Source organism: Rhinatrema bivittatum, chromosome 13 (assembly GCF_901001135.1).
Source record: "Rhinatrema bivittatum chromosome 13, aRhiBiv1.1, whole genome shotgun sequence".
NCBI classification, from domain to species: domain Eukaryota; kingdom Metazoa; phylum Chordata; class Amphibia; order Gymnophiona; family Rhinatrematidae; genus Rhinatrema; species Rhinatrema bivittatum.
The window spans coordinates 22,811-30,935 of NC_042627.1; positions in this window are offsets into that span (position 1 = coordinate 22,811).

An 8,125-nucleotide genomic window follows, 5' to 3' on the forward strand; every position below is an offset into this window, starting at 1 on the left:
AGCTCATGTCGCAAGTTTTTTATTAAATGTTTTGTTTCATTAAAGCAGCATATTAAATGAAAATAAGTACTTAATTTAATTTTATGTAAAGTTTCTTTAGTTTAATACACAAAGTACTTCAGTATATTTTATGCTACTCTAGTGAAAAAAAAGAAGTTTAACACAGGAACTGCAAACTTGAGCAAAGTTCTCACAAATTTTATCTGCAAGGCCCATCTGAACAGACAGCTGTCCTTCAGGGACTGCCTGGTCCTTCACCTCCCCCTCATACCAGCCAGTGAATGGTGTGAGGGGGGGGGGGGAGGGATGTAACGGGGGAGACAGCCCCTGTATTCAGGTCTGATTTTCTGAGAGAGCCTGTCCTTCAAAGATAGGGACTGCATGGCCCTTCACCCCCTCTCCCATATACCAGCAGTAAATGGTGTGGGAGGGGGGTGAAGGGGGGGGACAGCCCCTGCATTCAGGTCTGACTTTCTGAAAAGAGCTGTCCTTCAGAGACAGGGACTGTCCCCCCTCCCATATACCAGCAGTGAATAGTGTGGGGGGGGGGGGGAAGGGATGTGAACGGGGAGACAGCCCCTGCATTCAGGTCTGATTTTCCAAAGAGAGCTGTCCTTCAGAGACAGGGACTCCCCCCCTCCCATATACCAGCAGTGAATGGTGTGTGTATTGTGGGGGGGGGGGAGAGAGATGTGAACGGGGAGACAGCCCCTGCATTCAGGTCTGACTTTCTGAAAAGAGCTGTCCTTCAGAGACAGGGACTGTCACCCCTCCCATATACCAGCAGGGAATGGTGTGGGTGGGATGTGGAGGGGGAGACAGCCCCTGCATTCAGGTCTGATTTTCTGAAGAGACCTGCCTTCAGAGACAGGGACTGTCACCCCTCCCATATACCAGCAGTGAATGGTGTGTGTGAGTGTGTGTGTGTGTGGGGGGGGGGGGGGGGAGAGATGTGAACGGGGAGACAGCCCCTGCGTTCAGGTCTGACTTTCTGAAGAGACCTGCCTTCAGAGACAGGGACTGTCCCCCCTCCCATATACCAGCAGTGAATGGTGTGGGGGGGGGGGAGAGGGGGGAGACAGCCCCTGCTTTCAGGTCTGATTTTCTGAAGAGAGCTGTCCTTCAGAGACAGGGACTGCCCCCCTCCCATATACCAGCAGTGAATGGTGTGGGGGGGGAGATGTGAAGGGGGGACAGCCCTGCATTCAGGTCTGATTTCTGAAGAGACCTTGTCCTTCAGAGACAGGGACTGCCCCCCCACCTCCCCTCTCCATACCAGCAGTGAATGGTGTGGGGGGGAGGGATGTGAAGGGGGGACAGCCCCTGCATTCAGGACTGATTTTGAGAGAGCTGTCCTTCAGAGACAGGGACTGCCCCCTCCCATATACCAGCATTGAATGGTGTGGGGGGGGGAGGGATGTGAAGGGGGACAGCCCCTGCATTCAGGACTGATTTTCTGAAGAGAGCTGTCCTTCAGAGACAGGGACTGCTTGCCCTCAACCACCCCCCTCTCCCATATACCAGCATGAATGGTGTGGGGGGGGGGGGAGGGATGTGAAGGGGGAGACAGCCCCTGCATGAGGTCTGATTTTTTAAGAGAGCTGACTTCAGAGCAGGGATTGCTGCCTTTCACCACCCCCCCTCTCCCATATACCAGCAGTGAATGCTGTGGGAGGGATGTGAAGGGGGGACAGACGCCCGCAATGGTCTGATTTTTTTAAGAGAGCTGACCTTCAGAGACAGGGACTGCTGCCTTTCACCACCCCCCCCTCTCCCATATACCAGCAGTGAATGGTGTGGGAGGGTGGGATGTGAAGGGGGAGACAGGCCCTGCATTCAGGTCTGATTTTGAGAGCTGACTTCAGAGACAGGGACTGCCCCCCTCCCATATACCAGCAGTGAATGGTGTGGGAGGGAGGGATGTGAAGGGGGAGACAGCCCTGCATTCAGGTCTGATTTTTGAAGAGAGCTGACTCTTCAGAGACAGGGACTGCCCCCCTCCCATATACCAGCAGTGAATGGTGTGGGAGGGAGGGATGTGAAGGGGGAGACAGCCCCTGCTTTCAGGTCTGATTTTCTGAAGAGAGCTGTCCTTCAGAGACAGGGACTGCCCCCCCCCATATACCAGCAGTGAATGGTGTGGGTAGGGGGGATGTGGAGGGGGAGACAGCCCCTGCTTTCAGGTCTGATTTTCTGAAGAGAGCTGTCCTTCAGAGACAGGGACTGCCCCCCCCCATATACCAGCAGTGAATGGTGTGGGTATGGGGGATGTGGAAGGGGGAGACAGCCCCTGCTTCAGGTCTGATTTTCTGAAGAGCTGTCCTTCAGAGACAGGGACTGCCCCCCTCCCATATACCAGCAGTGAATGGTGTGGGGGGGGGATGTGAAGGGGGGACAGCCCCTGCATTCAGGTCTGATTTTCTGAAGAGAGCTGCCTTCAGAGACAGGGACTGCCCCCCTCCCATATACCAGCAGTGAATGGTGTGGGGGGGGGATGTGAAGGGGGACAGCCCCTGCATTCAGGTCTGATTTTCTGAAGAGACCTGCCTTCAGAGACAGGGACTGCCCCCCTCCCATATACCAGCAGTGAATGGTGTGGGGGGGGGATGTGAAGGGGGAGACAGCCCCTGCATTCAGGTCTGATTTTCTGAAGAGAGCTGTCCTTCAGAGACAGGGACTGCCCCCCTCCCATATACCAGCAGTGAATGGTGTGGGGGGGGGATGTGAAGGGGGAGACAGCCCCTGCATTCAGGTCTGATTTCTGAAGAGAGCTGTCCTTCAGAGAACAAGTGACTGTGCTCCCCCTCCCATATTCCAAGCAGTGAATGGTGTGGGGTATGGGTGGGATGTGGAGGGGGAGACAGCCCCTGCTTTCAGGTCTGAATTTCTGAAGAGAGCTGTCCTTACAGAGACATGGACTGCCCCCCTCCCATGATACCAGCAGTGAATGGTGTTGGGAGGGAGGGATGGTGAAGGGGGAGACAGCCCCTGCTTTCAGGTCTGATGTTTCTGAAGAGAGCTAGTCCTTCAGAGACAGAGGGAACGTGCCCCCCCCTCCCAGATACCAGCGAGTGATGGTGTGGGTATGGGTGGGATGTGAAGGGTGGGGGAACACAGCCCCTGCATTTCAGGTCTGATTTTCTGAGAGAAGCTGTCCTTCAGAGACAGGGACTGCCCCCTCCCATATATCAAGCAGGTGAATGGTGTGGGTATGGGGTGGGATGTGGAGGGGGGACACAGCCCCTGCTTTCAGGTCTATGATTTTCTGAAGAGAGCTGTCCTTCAGAGACCGGGACTGCCCCCCTCCCAGATACCAGCAGTGAATGTGTGGGGGGGGGAGGGATGTGAAGGGGGGGACAGCCCCTGCATTCAGGTCTGACTTTCTAGAAGAGAGCTGTCCTTCAGAGACAGGGACTGCCCCCCTCCCATATACCAGCAGTGAATGGTGTGGGTATGGGTGGGATGTGGAGGGAAGACAGCCCCTGCATTCAGTCTGATTTTCTGAGAGACCTGCCTTCAGAGACAAGGGACTGCCCCCCTCCCATATACCAGCAGTGAATGGGTGTGGGGGGGAGGGATGTGAAGGGGAGACAGCCCCTGCATTCAGTCTGATTTTCTGAAGAGACCTTCCTTCAGAGACAGGGACTGCCCCCTCCCATATACCAGCAGTGAATGGTTGTGGGAGGGATGTGAAGGGGGAGACAGGCCCTGCAGTGAGGTCTGATTTTCTAAAGAGAGCTGTCCTTCAGAGACAGGGACTGCCTGCCCTTTCACCACCCCTCCCCTCTCCCATACACCAGCAGTAAATGGTGGTGGGGGGGGGGGGGAGAGATATGGAGGGGGAGAGAGTCCCTGCTTTCAGGCTTATTTCTGAAGAGAGCTGTCCTTCAGAGACAGGGACTGCCCACCCTCCCATATACCAGCAGTGAATGGTGTGGGGGGGAGGGATGTGAAGGGGGGGACAGCCCCTGCATTCAGGTCTGATTTTCTGAAGAGAGCTGTCCTTCAGAGACAGGGACTGCCCCCCTCCCATATACCAGCAGTGAATGGTGTGGTGGGGGGGGGGGGGATGTGAAGGGGGGGGACAGCCCCTGCATTCAGGTCTGATTTTCTGAAGAGAGCTGTCCTTCAGAGACAGGGACTGCCCCCCTCCCATATACCAGCAGTGAATGGTGTGGGGGGGGGGGGGATGTGAAGGGGGGGGGACAGCCCCTGCATTCAGGTCTGATTTTCTGAAGAGAGCTGTCCTTCAGAAACAGGGACTGCCTGGCCCTTCACCGCTCCCATATACCAGCAATAAATGTGAGGGGAGGGGGGGAGGGATGTGAAGGGTGGGTTACTTCATCCCTTTGCATTCTGAGCTTCTGAACATACTTTTTTTTCATATTCTTTTTTTTTTCACATTGTAGATGGATCATGATAGGAAGTCAGATTCCACCCAACTGTCCTCTTCCAAGATGGCAGCTGATAGGTCCAGGAATCCCCGCTTTAGTCAGGATATTGTGGACCTCCTAGCCCGGCTAATCTGCCAGGATCAGGACAATCTCTATACCCCCCCAGGCTGTAGACCTAATCTACAAAGGGTCTGCAGCCTGGGTGTCCCTCCAGGAGGAATTTAGCGATCGAGCCTCTTACCCTCGTGAGATCCAAGATCTCAAGAAGAAAGGTGAGAGATAATAATGTTGGTCAATTATTATGTATATTTTCATTTGTATTTGAAAATTGAATAGAGTATGTATTTATAGTAATAGCATAGAGTGAGTTATATAAATTATAAGTAGTAAGTAAAGTACAGTACTACTAATTTAAAATACATATATTTTAGATGAACTGAAATAGTAGTAGTGTACCACCCTTACACTGCAGTAACTACTAGACTATGAAAGAAAGAAAGTTATCTGTGGTATTATTATTAATATTAATTGGTTTGAAATTGTTTTGAAATTGCCTTTGATACCGTCAATCATAATCTCCTTATCAGTTGCCTCTCAGATATCGGTATTGCAGACTCAGCCCTGAACTGGTTGTCGTCCTTCTTAGACAACCACTTCTACAAAGTCAAAATAGTCAATCATGAATCTAACCCGGTCAAGTTATCTCATGGTGTTCCCCAAGGCTCTTCCCTCTCCCCTACACCAATTGCTTGCAGATCTTGGACTCACACACTATGTAAATGCAGATGATGTCCAGATACTTCTTCCTATCACCGATTCTGTAACAAACGCCCTTAAATTATGGGATAAATGCCTATCCTCAATCAATAGCCTTCTCACCAACCTTAACCTCGCCCTTAATTCATCAAAAACTGAACTACTCTACATTTCTCCTGCCCGCCACCCTCACACTCCCCCGCTCCCAACTCACCCCTTCTCACAACATGTCAGAGACCTGGGCGTCACCTTGGATGACCACCTCAATCTCCAAAATCACATAACCAACATTACAAGAGACTGCTTTTACAAATTACACATCCTGAAAAAATTAAGACCCCTTTTACACCATAACGACTTCCGTACTGTCCTCCAAACTCCTTTATTTTCAAAAATCGACTACTGCAATACCCTACTTCTAGGATTGCCTGCGTCCACCACCAGCCCTTTGCAGATGCTGCAAAATGCGGCAGCTAGAATTCTTACCAACTCCCGCAGATCAGACCATATCACACCTATCCTCAGAGACCTTCACTGGCTTCCTATCCCAGCAAGAATCCTTCATAAAAGCCTATCCATCATCCACAAAACCCTACACAATAATGAGATTCACTGGCTTAATGACTCTCTCCAGTTTCATATCCCCAACAGGCCTACCAGATCAGCCTACCTAGGGGACTCTAACTGCCCCCTCACACAAATCTGCCCAGCTCACTTCCACCCGAGAACGTGCCCTCTCTATCGCAGGTCCTACACTATGGAACTCGATGCCAGCAGACCTTCGCCTGGAACACTGCCCAAACACCTTTAAAAAAGAGTTAAAAACCTGGTTATTCAACCAAGCATTCTGCACCCCTACCAGTTTCCATTACTCTATCCATTGAACCTTTATCCCCCTAACATTCCTATAGCTTTCTCTGGTAAACCCAAACATTATACATTGTCATAGCAATTTGCTGCAACCACTAGGGCTTTTGACTGTCATACAGTTTTGTAAATATATTATGTAATATAGTTGCTATCTCAACAAAGTTGTACGTTTGCTGTATCCTTCCTGCTATTACTCTCACTTGGTCCCTTAGACCGTTCCGCATTCTCTCCCCGTTCCTTATGACCCCCTGTTAATTGTAACTTTATCCTTCCTTTCTCAGTACTGGTTTTTTGGTTTCCCAGTTGTATGTGAACAGATGTGATATTCATTTGAATGTCGGTATATAAAAGTTATAAATAAATAAATGGTGGTATTTGGGATTTTGAATGCCACATTGAAATATTATCTAAGTAATGGTTTATTACTGACATTTCTATGTTGCATAAAAAAATAAATTAGTAGTTCAAGGTAAAACTTGGACATGTTGTTTGTAATTAAATTAATCAATGTTATTCTTTTTCCTTTATCTCTCTAATTCTCTGGTCGTCACCTACGACTTCACGAGGGTGAGTGGCTCAGGGAGATCCGCAGAACCCTGTCCCGTCCCTTGCCTGGTAGGTTGTTTTCAGAATATTACACAAATATTATTCAATTCATTGTAATGGAATTTGTGTTTAATGTTTGTTTATTATAAATTATTATTATAACAGTGAATGAATGCTTGTGTCTGATCCCATTCCTGTTTTTTCAATTGTAACTGTTGTTCTCTGAAATCTGAACTGTATTCTACAGAACCGCACAGAAGCAGGGACGAGGTGGGGCTTCCTGAGCCCAGCAGCAGCTGTCATCAGCAGAGGAGGACGGAGCCAACAGCCCAGCCAGTGGGCCAGGTCATATTAGATAATTGAGACCTGACCAACGTGCTGCAAATGTGAATGGGGGGAGGTTAGAGTGAGGGAAGGGGGTATCAGTCAGTGAGAGGGGAGGGAGGCAGTAGGAGAAAGAGGATGAGTGAGGAAGAAGAAGTGTAGAAGAGTGCCGTGTCCAAAAACCAACTGAAAAAAAAATATTTTTTTTACTGTAGCCCATTTTCACAGGCTTAATGGCTTGTATTATGGGCCACAGGGCCAGTAAGTAAGTAGTAGTGTATCTGTCTGAGGCTGAAAAACAAAATTATTGTTTGTGATTAGTCAGTTATAGAGAGTGGGATAGCTGTATGTTATGTTATATATTTATATAATATTATCGAATTATCTAGAATGATATCCCTCCACTCTCCATCACTGATGTTGTAGAATAGAGACTCATTTTTCTAAAACCCTGCAATTTAGTAAACTACGGGGTCGATTTTATTTTAATATTATAAACTTCATGGTGCACGTACATTTGCTTATTTATTTCACATAGATGTATTGTTCTATATCTTATGTTGCATTTTTTTACATTTCTTTATAGGGCAAGAAGAGGCAGCCACAGCCACCAGTGCCACAGCCGGAGGAAGAATGGAGGCAGCTACAGCCAGGCACAGCACCGGCACCACTGTTGCTTTACTCCCTGCAGGATCTCCTTCAAGCTGTGTATGCACTGCACATGCACAGTTTGGCATGCTGAAGGAGATCTTGCAGGGAATAAACAGCCTCAGGGCTAATTTTGATGCTCATTGCAAGGATGTGGAGAGGAGGCTGTCAGCCATGGAGGAGGCCATTCAGGAGCTGAGGGTACAGGTATCTCCTCCTCACGAGATGCCTCGTGAGGAGGAGATGCCAGTGCCCTCTGCTCCAGAGCAGGATCCTCCTCCCAGGTTGCCATCCTCCACTCCACATCCTTGCAATGAGCATCAAATTAGCCCTGAGGGGGGGGTGTTAAACCCCATGTTTTTTTTTATTTTAATGTTTTGTCATTTTTAAAAGTTATATTATATTTTTATAAGCATTACAATGTGGAGATTACTTACCTGATAATCTCATTTTCCTTAGTGTAGACAGATGGACTCAGAACAAGTGGGTATAGTGAGCTCGTGCTAGCAGTTGGAGACGGATCTGACGTCAGCACGGGTACATATACCCCCACAGGAAGTGAAGCAACTCAGTAATCTTCCTTGCAA